We start from the raw sequence: 15769 nt of genomic DNA, 5'->3' as shown, positions 1-15769 counted from the left end.
CATGAGTTTGCAATTCTGCTACCTTGGACAATATGTGAGTCCCTTTCTGCCCTTCCCATGCATTACTGCTTACTTTGAACTTGACCCTACTATAGGAAGATGGCCAGCAGCCGCGTCATGCTCAGAGTCTGGGTGAGAAATGGCTCTTTCAACATTTGTTTCCAGTGACTTGGAAGTAAGCTGGATAAATCACTTATGAGCAATCTCATGCCCTTTGAAAGGTAATCAAGAGTCGCTCTGGCATTGCCTTAACTGGCCACTGGATTCCCTTCGTGGGATTTAAGAACCCCAATTTCAGTCTGTCACTAAACAGCTGCCTTTCACTGCCTTCCTAAAAAGATCTTCCAGGGTGGTTTCCACACCTCGGAAATCTGACATTTCGAAGCAAACATCTGCCTTCCACACTCTCCCCAGCTCACCAGCCACATTCCCCAAGTTGCCCAGCCATTAGCTCAAACACAGACTCTCTGAATTCAGTTGATTTAATCTAAGGCAGTCACTGGAATCAGCCTCTTATCAGGGGCTGAGGTGTTTGGGAAAAGGTTAGAAGGAATGAAGGGACAAAGGATTCAAATATCTTGCAGTTGAAGTTGAATAAATAGGCGCTCATTTCAAAGCTTCAGATTTCGAAAGAAAACAGCTTAGGGCTATGGAGGAAAATGGGGAGGGGACACTCAACACCATCCAGGATATATATGTTCTGTCTGATTTATTTAAACAGAAAGAGACATAAGTGCATTGAGAAGAATCCTTTAGCCTTTGTATTTATCAGTGTCCTCCATCTTGCGTCCGTTACAGCTCTGACAGAATAATTAATTTCAGTCAATCAGTCATTTAACAAAAACTCGCAGGTGACCCCAACATACCATATAAGCCACAGAGAACTAGTCACAACAGCAGTCTTCAGATTCCCTTGGAAAGGAAAATTAAGCCTGCTATGTGTGGCTTGGGGCAACCTAAGCCGTAAATCTCTCTTTTCTGATCTCTTCATATAGATGAAAGAGCAAAGCCGCTCTGGGTTACATACAACAATTATGTGTTCACCAAACTCAGGGAATCAGCTTGCAGACAGCCCTAATCATTACCAATTAACCACGTCTGCTGACATCCTGTAAGAGCGGCCCCAGTGCCACCGAACACCAGCTCTCCCTCCAGGCAGCCAATCCCCTACCTTACAGCCTATGTGTTTTGGAAGGCCTATTAATGTTTGTTGACAATTCCAAATAGAGGTCACCTGTTGTCATGGTGCAAAATACCCTCTTTCCCCCTCTGAATGCCAGGCAGGGAGGGCAGCTTTGTTAGACATGCTTCAATGCGTTTCTGTATTGCCACCAACATTCAGGTCTGATGAAAGGAGATTTAGGGTCTCCCAAGTCTTCAATAGCAATCCCCCACCTGCTACCACACACCCATCAGGGGCTGAAAGGAGTCTCTTCCTTTAAACTTTACAGAGTGTGCTTGGGCCCACGACAGTCAGACGAAGACTCTGGTCCTGGGAAGCCTAAAGCAATCATGAACATTGACCCAAACTGCCAGAAGTATAAATCCTGAGAGAAGATTTCAATCCACTAGATGCAAAGTGGCCTTTTTCCATTTAAATTATTCCCATTGAGTCCCCCAGCATCCCAGGACAGAGAACTTGCATTTAGAGATTCTCTTGTTAATTTGCACAGGTCTTTTCTGTACTTCTACGAACTCTTGCTCAGTTTGAAAATGGCACTGCCTCAGGGAGGGAAAAACAATCCCAGTGGAGATTTAAAAAAAGCTCATTAATCATGATTCAATATTTAATTTTGTTTAATTTCTCGAATCTGTGACAAGCAGAGAGAAATATTCTCCTGCAAAGTGTCAAATTTGAATTCTTAGAATTTGGACCCTGAATGTATGTCCACCTTTAGCTCATAACAGTCTCAACAAGGCTACGTTTTCCTTGAAGACGAAGCTATACTATCAAAAGAAAAAAGCCCTAAAGCCCCTGCTGAATGCTGAGGAGGAACACAATACAGGGCCATTAGAGGAGCCAGAGTTCACTTTACCCTCTGCTATTCCAAAATCTAATGCAGTGTGAGAAGGTTGCAATACTGTGCTTGGCGTCAACAGAGGTGAAAGATGAAACTGGAAGTCCTTACACAGCCAGCAGAGTGGACAAGCCCTTGTTCCCTCCCTCCTCATGATAGGAAGAGGGAACATCTTGCATCCTTCACTCAGATTCCCAAATTGTGTGAAGTGCCCTAGGTCAACACAGCAAATTCAGAAAGGGAGGGTGGAATATTGAAATTCAAGTGATTCTAAGTTAAATTTAGTTTTAAAAAATATTCTAGATTTTAACAATACATTCTGAGCTTTGTATTAGGGATGCTCAACTGGTAAAGTCCATGCAAATAATCTGAAATCCAGAAAGTTCTGAAATCTGAAATCTTTCTGATCCCAAGCACTTGGGATAAGAATTACTTGACCTGTCTTAGCTCAAGATAGTTCTCAGTTTGCACATTAGATCATGCTATACTCCTTTTGATTATATCTTTTTGAAACTTGGTTTTCAGTGATTGCTGTGATAAAAGGTACTGCGTGAAAATCAGTGTAGAACATGAAATGAGCCTGGTGCTGTCCAATCTGATTCCAAATTTTGAGAAGTGGTAAGTAATTGTGGTTAAGAATAAATACAAGTATATTCAAGTATATTAATAAAAGTATATTCAAGTATGCTTTTTTTCCAAATGAATGCTCAGTTTTTAGGATAAGTTAACTTATTTGGATCTAACTACTTAAATAGAACACTGTACACGTGCGAGTGTGAGTGTGTGTGTGTGTGTGTGTGTGTGTGTGTGTATCTGTGTTTATGGGCACACCTACTCTCATGCATCTAAAAGCACCATGAAAACACTGTGCCAGGAATGCAGAAAATTTGGAAACCATCATCTCCTCTTGGGTTTGAATACCTCCCTGTGTTTTTTCATTCTTAATCTTTTTGCAACTTAATAATCTTAAATTGTAGGATTCTGGCCTTTGGAGCCTCCAGAAGCTCCCTTTAAATAGAGATAAACATTCTCTTGCATCCACTCATCCTCCCTAGAGGAGTCTGAAGACAACTTGAAAATGAAAACACAAATCTACACATGGCCTAAAACAGAGTGCTAAATGCCCTCCACCTTCTCCTTCGTGAGCTCACTTTGGAAGTGTTATTCCATCAGGAGAACGTGGATTGCCAAACTCAGACACATTCCACCATCTGGGATGCAGAGGCCCTGCAAGAGGGGACCAGCTCACCCCAGCCAAGCCAAAAGGAAATAGAGTCCCATCACCGTGTGCACTGCAATATTGCCACCACCACTACAGGAAGGGTCTAATAAAGATCCATTTCTTTGGGTGGTGTTTTTCTCACCAACACCTCATTACTGCTGGATTCTGACCAATCCTCAACTGAGCTGCTTTGAGTAAAGAAACAAATGACCAGAGTTTTCAAGAAACAAAAAGCACAGCAAATAAATTTTCTTCATTTCCAAAGTGCTATCATAACCAAAGCCAGGAGAGGAAGCAATCTACTTTCAATCTGTGATCAGAACCGAATACAAGAATCCGTGGATGCATCAGCCCCTCTACAGCAATGTGGAGGGGTTTCCGGCTGACCTTTGAATCTCTGCCCAGGAAATGAAAGTAGGAGACTGGCAGATAACTTGATGGAAAAACCAGTGAGCTCATAGAAAGCCAGACAGGTTGCAATAACACCTTGGAGTTACTCAGGGTCCCTGGCGGGGTCCTACTTGCCGCCAAAAACTGCTGCTACTTCAATTGCCATTAACCACTCCTAATGCTGCAATGAATCAGCCTAGGTGCCTGGAAACTATGAAAATGACACCCTCATTTTCTTGCAAATATAGATTGCAATTCCCAGGATGGAAATAAGGAAAATTAAATGCCCTTCTCTGGTTTGCTAAAAGTGAAGGCAGTTTTCAAGTTTTGGGTGATGATCCTTGCCAAGACAAAATGGTACCCTGACCTCACCCCACAGTCACTCAGGGGACACAGATCCGCTTCCCTTCAGGTCTCTTGGTAGGTCAGACCCTGTCCTCACACTAGCAACCAGACTGAAATAACATTGACTGAGCCAAGCACATGGAACAGGGCATAGTCCCAGAATTACTTTATTTGATCTTCTGAACAACTCCATGAGGTATGGGGATAATCCCCATTTTACTGATGAGGAAATTGAAGCCCAAATGGTTATGGGAAGTGCTTGAAGCTACACAGCTGGTTGACTTGCACAGTCAGAATTGGAATCCAGTCTGACTCCAGCACTTTCCTGTCTATTGCCCTAATGAACTAGCAGAATTGTCTTGGTCCCCAACATGACAAGGAACAGAATGTCTTTATGGGAATTTAAAGCAAAAAAGGGTCTCTGATTCAAGATTTTCTAGATAGTTTGGAAAATTTTCCTAATATATTCAATATATAAATCATATTGTTAAAACACTGTCATGTACAAAAAAAAACCCATCATTATAAATAGAAAAATCTATAGTCTCTGTCAGGTAGGCAGCGTGTGTAATAATTTGGATATGGTTTGGGTGTGTCCCCAAGTGCTTACATGTTGAAATCCAATCCCCACTGTGAGTAATTAAGAGGGTGGAAAATTAATCTGACTATGATATTTAGAGGAGGGGCCTTTGGGAGGTCATTAGGATCAATAAGGTCATGAGGGGATTCCACCCTGAATGACTGAATACTGGTGACTTTATAAGAAGAAAGACCAGAAAACACACACACACACACACACACACACACACACACACACATGCATGTGCGCGCATTTGCATGTTCCCTGTCTCTTGCTGTGATGCCTTTGCCACCTCAAGACTCTCCAGCAGCAAGGTCATCACCATATACAGGTCCTTGAACCTCCATAACCATGAACTAAATAAACTTCTTTTCTTTATAAAGTCACCCAGTCTCAGGTATTTCCTTAGAGTAACATGAAAGGCACTAAAAGTATCCTTTTAGCTGGGGCATTGTAGTACAGTGTATAACCAGCACCACATTTCTTGACTGCCTTCCTGGACGGGCTAAGCAAGAGAGAAGGGAGTCCTTTATGCCCAATCAGCAACAAGAGAACAGCAAAAAAAAAAAAAAAAAAAAAAAAAAGAGAGAGAGAGAGAGAGAGAGAGTTAGTTTTGCCCATATAGGCCATTACTAAATAAGTGCTAAGTCAAATGGAACCTAAATCCCTATCTCAAAAGAATTAAAAATAATATATAATCATTAAACATGTCATTACAAGAAAGACTATAGAGGCCAAATGTGGGTGAAGAGGGCATAAACCCAATTCACTGAGCTGAAACTCAATTAATAGAGTGGAAACGAAATCATATAAACCAAGAGACTGATAGACGTATAGCATCCTTGCAGATAAACACTGACTAGAATAAAAGCCCCAAGAGAACAGGGATCAAATCTATCTGCCCACTACCCTGCCTCAGGGTTTAGCATCCTGCCTAGCACACAACAGCATTTAACATACATGCATGTTGGACCAGTGGGGCCTGGGAATCTGCTACCTGATCTATGCCAAGCAGTGGGTGGTCCACAACCACAAGAATTGTGGGGCCTCTCAGTAGAAGACAACCACTGCTTCCCTGACAAGTTGGGGTCACAGTGACTGGAAGGACAAGATCATCACCCAAGCCCTCCTTGACTACAGCCCCAGTAAGAAGGGGTACATGAAATTTCAACAACATGCTACTCGCACAGCCCTGAACACCACATTACTGGAATATTCTTTTGACCAAAAAACACTGCAGTTCTGGCTTAATCCTACTCCCCTGACTTTTATCCACCAGGCTGGTACTGCCCTTGGGGTGGCAATAAATCTGCCAGTTTCTTGAGGCTTCCAGGCTAAACAGAAAACTTCTGCCTTCCAGGACCCCCATCTGGTGAGTGGCACATTCAGGAAATAAATAAAAAATAAACAAAATGTCCAAAATCCCACCATTAACATTCCACACCTCAGGCTAAATGTTAGTGCCATCTTATCAGGATCAGGGTGGAATGCATAAATGTGGGGAAAGAAAAGTCCCACCAGTTAATGGCTATATTAAGAAGTAGTTCTATTCAATCAAATGTTATATTAGCTTGAGTTTATTTTTAACAGATGCACATTGGATTAATAAAAACCACACACACACATACACACACACAAAAAAACCTTGAGATTGAACAAGAGGTTTTGCTAAGTTGACAGTAAGGCCCACTTTAATACAAAGTCATATGAAACAGAAGCCGTTGATATAAGTAAAATCCACGGAGATCCCAAATTTCTGGCAGCTAAACAGCAGCAAGCCATACTTTTTTTTTTTTTTTAAAGAATTCAACAATAAAGAAAGATGTACTTTGAGCAAATTGTGTACTTAGAACACTAATTGGAAACACAGCTTTGGTTCTTACCAGACTCATTTCAAAACATCTGAAGTTTGCCTGGATAAAAATGTGCCCGGTGTCCTGTCTAGAATCTAACAGGGAAAAAGGATACTGAGACTTTCACACTGCCCTGGCATCAATATGCTAAATTGATAGGGATTTGCTATGGTCGACAAAAAGCTGGGGAAGAGTAGGATCACATTTTCTTAGAGTCCAGGAAGAGCACTCCCAGTCATAACAATAATATCTGTCTGTGGCTTTGCAGTATATGAAATATTTTCAAACTGTCATTTTGTCTGATCCTCAGAATCTCTTTGAGAGAGACAGAGAATTCGGATCCACATATTTAGAGACCAAGTCCAGTGGCTTTCCCAGAATCTCCCAACTGGTAACTGGGAAAGCTCAGACAGTAGCTCAGCTCCTCTGGTTCCAAATCACTGTGGAGTCCCAAGGGAAAAGTTCTGACCTCGCCCTACTTGGAAATTTATCTGTGAAGTCTCATGAACTCCAAGAGGCAACTTGAAAGTACGGAATAGGTGGTGAAGTTCCCTTCATACTAACAATAATTCATCACTGACCGTTGTCCATTTTGTATGTGCTTAAAGAGTCATGCTAAAATCAAAAGGCTATTTTTTTAAAAAAATTCAAAGACATGCAAAGCCAATATCTTAAAGAAGGCCATTTAATCCATTATCTCACCATGATTGCATTACACTTCTACAAAGGTTCCTCTTCAGTCTCCTAAGAGAGCATTTAACGCATTGCCACTGTACTGCAGCCAAGTCCTGAAAATTTGATTCAGCATTTGCAACCCGTCTCTAATGATAAGTTGCCAATATGTAGATTAGTCCCAAGAATTAACGGGATTCAGAAAGTGCACATCATTCAATTTCAGCCAATTAAATGAGGACCATCTATCATCAGATCTTTCTCGCTCCAGTCATTAGCACACATACTGGGAGGCTGAAAAGAGACACTTAGTGGGAATGCTAAGGGAGGGAATAAATTAATATTTTGAGGATTTTGATGCACTTCACACACTTGAGGACTGGCCATTGGGGGAAGATTTGGGGATGGAATTTGGAAAATTTCACTATATAGTGTGAGCTTTATACCCAGACCCCAAATTCCAGCATCCTCACTTTTCTTACATAACTTTCCCCAGAATCTTATTTTTTCTTGTTCATGGTCCCCAGACTTTCAAGATAATCCTCTCTGGTGAAATCTGCAGAACAAGTCCTAAGATGAGACTTTGTTTTGATAGAATAACTCCCACTTCTTACACATTTTCTCTCTTCTTTTGTTCAGTGGACATGATCATCTCTTGCCTCAATGTGACTCAATACATTAGGAAAACATGACCCAGGGTTTCATTCCTAAGGATAATTCACACAGTCTTAGATGTAACTTTATTCCTTATTCAAGTGAAACTTCCACAAGTGTAGCTAATTCAGATCTCCTTCCACACCCATATGAATCTTTGTTCATTTATTATTGCCCCTTGCCTTCTATAAATCTGTCCTATCTCACTGTCTCCTCAAGGGTGACCTGGGTCCTGTGTGTGTGGCTGATTTTTTTTTCCTGAATTAAAATGTACCATCTGGCTGCAAATAACCAATGCCTTTTTCTTTGAAATTTAGAAAGGTCTTTTTCTCTCAAAAGGTGGGTCAAAGTGCACCAAGTTAATCTTGCCAGTCAACTAGTTTAAATGTCTAGGCTTCTCCATTTCTGATATCTGCATTGCAAATATCTCATTAATCACACTGCAATCCATTTGAAATATTATCATTATTTCTGATGAAAGGGCAATAGAAAAAAATAAAGATAATACCAGCCTGCTGTGGCCTTTGTTCCTTGGGAACAAACTGCTACAACAATAACAATTTCTGCATTTTTAAATAATTTATGCTATTTGAACTGATGGAAGTGTGAGGCATACAATTGAGATGCAGGCAGTTTACTCTGTGGAGGAAGCTGAGGACTGAATACCTCCATGGAGACGGTCCACGAGAAAAATGAGATGGGACTCCTGCCCAGAAATGAGCGGGCCATCCTCTTTAGGGTCCACATTGTCCTCTGGTCCCTTTACAGAATGTGGGTCCTGGGTTCTCATGTCTGACTGGGAGGGTGGTGGAGTCTCGTTGCCTCATCAAACTTACTTCTCCTAACTGGCTTGTCCTTCCCAAGCTTCGCTTCCACCATCTAGATGCTTGCTGGTCATCATTCTGGGCCCATCTCACCTTGAACTCCCCTCATTCTGCCAGTTCCTCTTAGCCAGTCTTCACCCTGAGAAAGCATGTGGCAAACTCTGTAGACACTTCGCTTTGCTTTCCTTTTCCGTTCTTTACTGCTTTAGTCAAAACAGAACCCTCAGAGAGATTTGTCTTCTTCCCTCCTGGCACTTCATTTTTCCAAGTGTCCTGTCTAGAGTCTAACAGCTTCATGCTATAAAATCTGGCAGAGACAAGAGAACTCGAAGTCAGTATTTTCTGTGAGACAAGACACAATACAACATGGACGATGTGTGTCCCTGCTGCTTCCTGTGGGGCACCCATGATGACCATCCAGCCACAGCATTAGCTGTCACTCACTGGTGCTGACTGGGTGCCCAGCACCTTCGAGCTAAGTGTTTGTCCTGTAGTGCTTCCTTCACTTCTCCAAACAACAGCCTGAGGTAGGTATTACTAGACCCACTTTACAGATGGAAAAGGGCTTAGCAATTGTCTTCCACATTGTAGAAAAGGCACAGAAGTTTCTGTAGAGAAGATTAAGTTTTCATTTCTGCCATCCTAAAATGCAGTCCCATCTAATATGCATGACAAAGGACTTCTCAGTTCCTAAGCAGGAGTCTGAGTTTGAGATTCTCAATTTGTAGACAATAGGTGCCATTGTGTGAGCTCATGACAAAGGACCCCTACACATGAGAAAAAGTGGGTAGGTTAAAGTTAAGATCAAGATGGCTTTATCTATTCCTACAACTTTCCACTCTCCGGTTTTCTGTCATGGTATGTTCTCAACAAGTAATACTGATTTATTAACTGTTTCCATCTATAGCAAATATTGGAAAGAGTTCCCTATCTCTGTCCTCTAGCCTGGTCTCAGGTCCTGGATGCTGGTACCTACAGGCACAAAGACTCTCCTCCTGCCCCCAGCTTATTCTTCAAGGGTAGGCATTTCATAGTTTCTCTAAATAAATTCACTCTTCCTGTTCAGATTTATAAGGTGGCAAATAACACCCGAGGGGGAAGATGTGTCAGTGTTTTCCAATTCTCATGTACACTCAGAGGGATGCTGAAAAGTTTTGTTAGCAAACAGAGTTGGTGCCTTCAGGAGGAAACTGGGGAGTATGGAGGATGAGTCAACCGCCTCAAAGCCAACAGAGAACAAACCCAGCGCGGAGGAACTGACAGAGTAAGTCTCCTTGGAGCACATACTGAATGACTCAGAGAGAATGACAGAGCAAGATGGCTTTTGATTACACATTGACACCAGCCTGGAGGGGGTCAGCGGGTCCTTGAGAAATACATAGAAAGAAATGGAGACTGTGTTCAACTCAAATTAGGAAGGACCTTCCTTCTATGGTCTGGGGACCTGGTTTCATCCTTCAAGGGAACCAAACAGGAAGAGAGAAGGGCTCAAGGGGAAGATACTTCCTGGGACCCTATGGATACCCCTATGGCAACTCAAGAGGGGAGCTTCTCTGCTAGGACCCAGACTAATGTGGCACGGTTATCCCTGAGTCCTTCTGGTATCCTGATATACTGCCCATCTCCTGTCCTCTATCCCTGAACTCAGAGGCAGGAGACTCCAAGGAGCATGGATGAGGCCAGCAGAAGCTTTCTAGAAACAGTAGATTTAAGCATCTGGAATTCCAAGTAGATCTACAGAGATGACAAGTTAGAGTAAAAAGTCCAGACCTTAAACACAGCAGGGTTAGTGAGGTCAAGAGACAAGTAAAGGGCATCTGCAGTGCTACAGCTGAGTGGGGGTGCATGGGGGATGTTTTATTTCATCAGCCCAATCTAGGGATCAGGACTTCCAGTGCCCTGGAGCCTGTTCTTAGTGGCCCTTAACCTTCAACATTATCTACAAAGATCTCTTTTAACAGTTTTGTTCCAAAGTATTGGCCTTGTCTTCCTCCAAGTTCTGGTCTCTGCTGGGCTCAAAGGAGTTGCGATGTTGGCACTGATGTACCACCTCAGACCAACATGAATAGGGAATCCAGGGAATCTCAAGCATGGGTGCCACTAATCTCTACTTCTATCTTCCTCTCCCCAGCCCCCTTCTCTCTCTCTTCCTCCTATCACCAGGTTTACTCTGGAGAAAAACAAACACATTTCTACTTTTACCCTAAAAAGCATCCATGAGCAGCAGCGGCCCCTTTGTTCAAAGCTACCCCCTATCTGGGCTCTACAGCAGCTAAGACTGAGGACACCAAGGCCCATGGAGGACCTACAGTAACAGATTGCTCAGGAGAAGATTTGCTTGGTTGAAACTGACACCTTAAGGATTTACATTAATTCCACTCACTTCTAAATTTGATGGGTACTTGGAGGGATTCCAATGGGAATGTAAGTTCCCAATTCACCTTCGCCTTGAAAGGGAGGTTCCCTATGCAGAAGCCTCCTAGAGCCATTTCTCAATGGAGAGTGTCTTCCTTCAAGGCTAGACTCACAACTCATGCATGTATCCCAGGCTCTCACGGAAAACTCACTGAGTCAATTCACTTTCCATGAAACTAAGGCTCCTTCACTGTGCTCTCAGAAACTATAAAGTCAATCTCCATGTTCTTCAGCGTGACAACCCTTCAGATATTTGAAGGTGGTTTTTATGATCTCTTCAAGTGTTTTCTTGAGCTGATAAAACAACTATAGGTTCTTCCAAACATCCACATGGGACTCCTCATCATCCTGGTCATGTCTTTGCCTTTTTAAACTATCTCCCATAGATCCAAAGTATTCCAGCCATGGAAGTAAGCACTCACTGGCACTCGGAGACTTGAGGCCAACACCCCCACTCCCTGGATCTCAGTTTCCTCATCTCTTCAGTCAGAGAATTAACCCAGCTACATGCTTGAATAAAACTCCTCTCAGGTCTAAGATTCTATGAGGTCTCCAGACTCCATGGTGAAGAACAGAAAGAACAGGAAATCTTCCTCACTTCTCCCCCCTTACTCCCCACCTGCACCCTATTCCCATTGTGCAACTTGAGGTTGAACAAATGTCTTTAAAATCATTCAACAAGAGTGAACAAGGGTCTTTGGATTAAATGGAAAAGGAAATGGAGAGGGTGGGAACACAGAGGCTAGTTTCCATGCAGTCCTCAATCAACAACTTTTGAAAGTCTAAAGAAACTACCAGAAATTCTTTGGTGCCTCATGTTGCTGCACTCACAAAGTTCTGTTCCATCTTCCACAAAACCCTAGCCAGGATCTCCAGTGAAGGGACTCAAGTGAACCCCATCCAAAGGGTTCTCCTTATGCTCAGGGACAGATTCCTAAAGCACTCACCACATGCAAAAAAACAAAACAAAACAAAACCACACAGAGGTGGAATGAGGGATTTCCTCTGAGAGGTGTCACTGGGCATTTCTTGAAGAAGAGACGAGCCTCCAGGAACAAGCTGCCACTTGAATAAGCTGCTTTTCTGGAAACAATTGTGATGACAGCTGCAATGCCAACTTGCCACAGAGGGAAATATTATTTTGTTCTTCTGGTGGGCCAGATCCTTTGAAGTGAGCAAGCTGATCCCATGAGGTTTACTAAGCAGAGCTGGCCTTAGGCAAGACTGTCAAGTGAGGGAAGTTTTCCTACTGTGCTACTCCCCAGGCCCACTGAGTTCACAGGACCTCCTTTCCCCACCCTCTCCAGCACCCTCTGGAATCCCTCTTGGCTGCTGAAGGCTCTCTCTTCCTTCTCCTTTTGGAAGGTGTCTTCCCTGAGCCTGTTTTTCCCCCAAAGACACCAATCTATTCTGATGACTCACATCATGCCTGGGGCCAATGAATGAAAATGCCCCAGGATTCATTTATCTAATTATAGCTCTCTACTGTGCTTGCAAAGACACAGTGGAGACATTGGTGGGAATTTAAAGTCCACAGCAACCAATGGGAGTGACAATCTGCACCAGGAAGCCTTTGTGACACCCTTCTCTTCCAGCCCACTCAGAGCTGGTCAGGCAGTCTTATGGTTGGTCTGTCCCACAATAAATTCTTCTGTGAGATGCACAGTTTCTCAGACCCACTGAGTACTCTTTAGCAAATGACTACTTGGGTTTCCAACCCATAACCCCTCAGACTGTGAAAACAGGGCCACACAGGCTACTTCTTTGTGATACCATTCTTCTGGGGAGCAGACTGACCTTTCAATCACAGAAATTCAATTACAGTTACTAACAGAAGACAGGAGCTTCCGAGTCTGTGCGTACAAGACCAACAGCTTCTGGGTAGGGACAGACAACCCAAGACAAACAGCCAAAGTGAGCAAGACAGTGTGGGAGAGGGAAGGTAGCAGGATGCCAATTTCAAGAATAGACAAAGCAAGAATTCAACACCACCTCTAACAAACCCATTGAATAAACCCAATCAACTTACTTCCTTTGTTTTCTCATATCAAAAATGGTTATACCATCTCCAGTAAACAGTTTTTTTGTTAGGATTAAGTTAAACAGCAGACATTCAACAAGTGCTGGCTACCTTTGTCAAGTCTCTCAGCCTCATTAATAGAGGCCTTATTATTGTGAAACTCAATTATCTTTCCAAAAGGGGCAAAAGAGTTCCCAATCTACTCAATATTTTTTTAAAAAGCAGCTTATAAAAATGAGTCATTTTCAAGTGATTGAGCAACTATTTATTATAATTGATAAACTACACTTAATTTTTCATTAAAGCAAGAACTCTGGAACGCATTTGACAAAACTTAGCTTCCTTTGAATTACTGTAGTCACCATTACTGAACTAACACAACTATATTTTAATTAATCTATAATTATGAGTTGTTTCTCTTCAAAAAAATTCAAAATGGTTTGCCCACAATTAGTTGAAAGTGGTCAACTCTTCCTATGGTATTCTAAAGCAAGGGATTGGCTATAAAATCTAAAAGCTCTGCTACATTGACCTAGACGAGCCATTTTCTGGGATTTGAAATGTTACCATGTGATGTATATTTTTAAGCTGTTGCTAGGAAATGTACTTGGCAGGGAGAGAAATTCTTCCCCAATTAGAAAGTGTAATGCCAAGTTGGGCACATGGCATTGCTGTGAAGGGCCCGATGACAAGTAGCCACATCACCCATACATGTGAACAGGCTCTGCTTTTTCCCTGGACCACCAAGAGTCCAATAAGAAAAATAAATAAATAAGGTCTTTGGGTGCCCAGGCTCTGTACTATGGATGATGTCATCAGGCTCATTCAGTGAAAACTGGACTCTTGGTGGTCCAAAATGGTGCCAAGGAATGGATGATGTTAGAAGATAATACATTGGGAAAGAGGAACCTTAACATCACTCTGATGCAGCCCCAGCTACTCATTATTCTAAGAAATCAGGGCTCATGATTCACTGCAGCCGCTCTCTCTGCACGTACACCGGAGATGCCTGTGTGTCTGCCTCCAAGCAGCGTCAGGCCCTAAACAGTCCCACACAACTTCTGGAGTTGAAGCTGCCCTTCTAGTGTAATCAGTTTTCATTACCACCCTTTGATCTCATCCCTTCTTGGTACACAACACTTCATCACCTTTATTTTCTGCCATAATTGCATGTGAAAGATTTCCCTTTTGATAGACGCTGGATGCCAAGCTGGTATAGAAGAGAGTGTTGAAAAGTGTCATGTGACCTGTCTGCTTCAGAAGGAAGCCCATACACCTGTGGAAGACAAACAATTTTTCAGAGATATGACATATCTATCATCTGTCCACAGGATATGAGCTGTTCTGTCTGCTTAATAGCAAGAGGCTATGAATGGCAAAATGCTGAAAGAAATTGGTAGCACGCAGCCCAGGGTCTGGCAGGCCTCCCCAGGCCCAGCTCCTTCCTGGTTGGGGAGAGATCTGTACAGTGCACATAACTGTGGCAGACAGAGAGGCTAGCTATGGCCCTGTTTCTGCTCCCTGTCACACTGTCATTCAGGTGCCATCACCTGCTGACAGGGCCACATGGTTCTCAATTATAGCCCAGGTCTCCATTCACACTGTATGACATTACCATTCAGGAAGAACTGACACCACGCTCATCTCCAACAAAATATTCTCATCTCTGAGATAGATTATTGTTAGGGCCTGTCCTGCTCCTGTCGCTCCAAGGCGTCACCTCCCCCAGGTGTGCCTATTCACCTCTCCTGTTCAGTCTGGGCAGGTCTTTGTTCAAAGGCACCAAATGAAAACCTGGATGTTAAGCACACCCCGGGTCTCGATGACTCTTACCTGGTGTCCTTGTCCAGGTTTGTGAATCTTTGTTAGAATAGAACTACTTCTTATTAGGATAGCAGAATCTTATATGGCCTGTCAAGAACAACAGTGGCAATACTAGTGGCTAAAGAAACATTAATAGCTAATGCAAACTGAGCACTTACTCCGAAGGGTGTCAGGCATTGTCCCGAGAGCCATATAGTCAAGTATAACTCAAAGGAACCTCACACAACTCTTTCGGGGTAGTTAGTACTATTTAACACTATTTCAAGACTAGGAAACTAGGTAAGTTCTCATGACTAGAAATGTAGCAGAGTTGGTGGTGGAATCCAAGTTGCCTTCATCCAGAGCCATCAGTCTCAACGTTCATGCTATAGTGTCTCAGCCCAATGAACTATCCCACCATATCAACTGGTTTGCCAAATGCTTCCTGTATTTTACCTCTAGGTCTCAGAACAATCTGAATCCTCATAATATCTCTAAGGCTCGCCATATTAATTTGTCTAATAAATGATGAAGCCTGGATTTGAACCAAGGTATCTAGGATCCCTACACCCAAGCTCTTTCCATTAGTTCTAAGTCTCACGTATTTGCTGAGGGTTGAAGGGTTTCAGACTGCTGCTCCCCTATAGATACCAAGTGAGAAGCCACAGGAACAGTGTTCTGTTTAGGGCATGAGCAGATTCCCAAGGACCTGAACTTTCTTTACCCTTCACCATCAGAAGGAAAGCCCAACGCTTTGTAAGAATAAGAGGAGATGAAGAACAATGTTTTCCTTTCACCCAAGGATCTCTGGCCACATTTAGAATGTTCACATAACTGCACTACCAGAACTAACTCCACGTGCTCGTGATGCCTTAGTATTTCTATATATTGTTGGATTTGGTTTGCAAAAAATTCTTTAAAGAATTTTTGCATCTTTGTTCTCAAGAGATATTGGTCCAGAGTGCTGACACAT

The 15769-nt window shown here is 42.7% G+C and overlaps 1 protein-coding gene across 1 annotated transcript in view; it reads right to left on the bottom strand.

Annotated features, from left to right (window-relative positions):
* LRMDA (leucine rich melanocyte differentiation associated) overlaps window positions 1–15769 on the bottom strand; it is a 1037232-nt gene that overhangs the window by 325920 nt on the left and 695543 nt on the right. The window lies entirely within an intron of this gene.

The sequence above is a fragment of the Spermophilus citellus genome (genome assembly GCF_964194105.1).
Source record: "Spermophilus citellus genome assembly, chromosome: 15".
Classification (NCBI taxonomy): Eukaryota; Metazoa; Chordata; class Mammalia; order Rodentia; family Sciuridae; genus Spermophilus; species Spermophilus citellus.
This window is presented reverse-complemented; position numbering and strand designations above follow the sequence as displayed.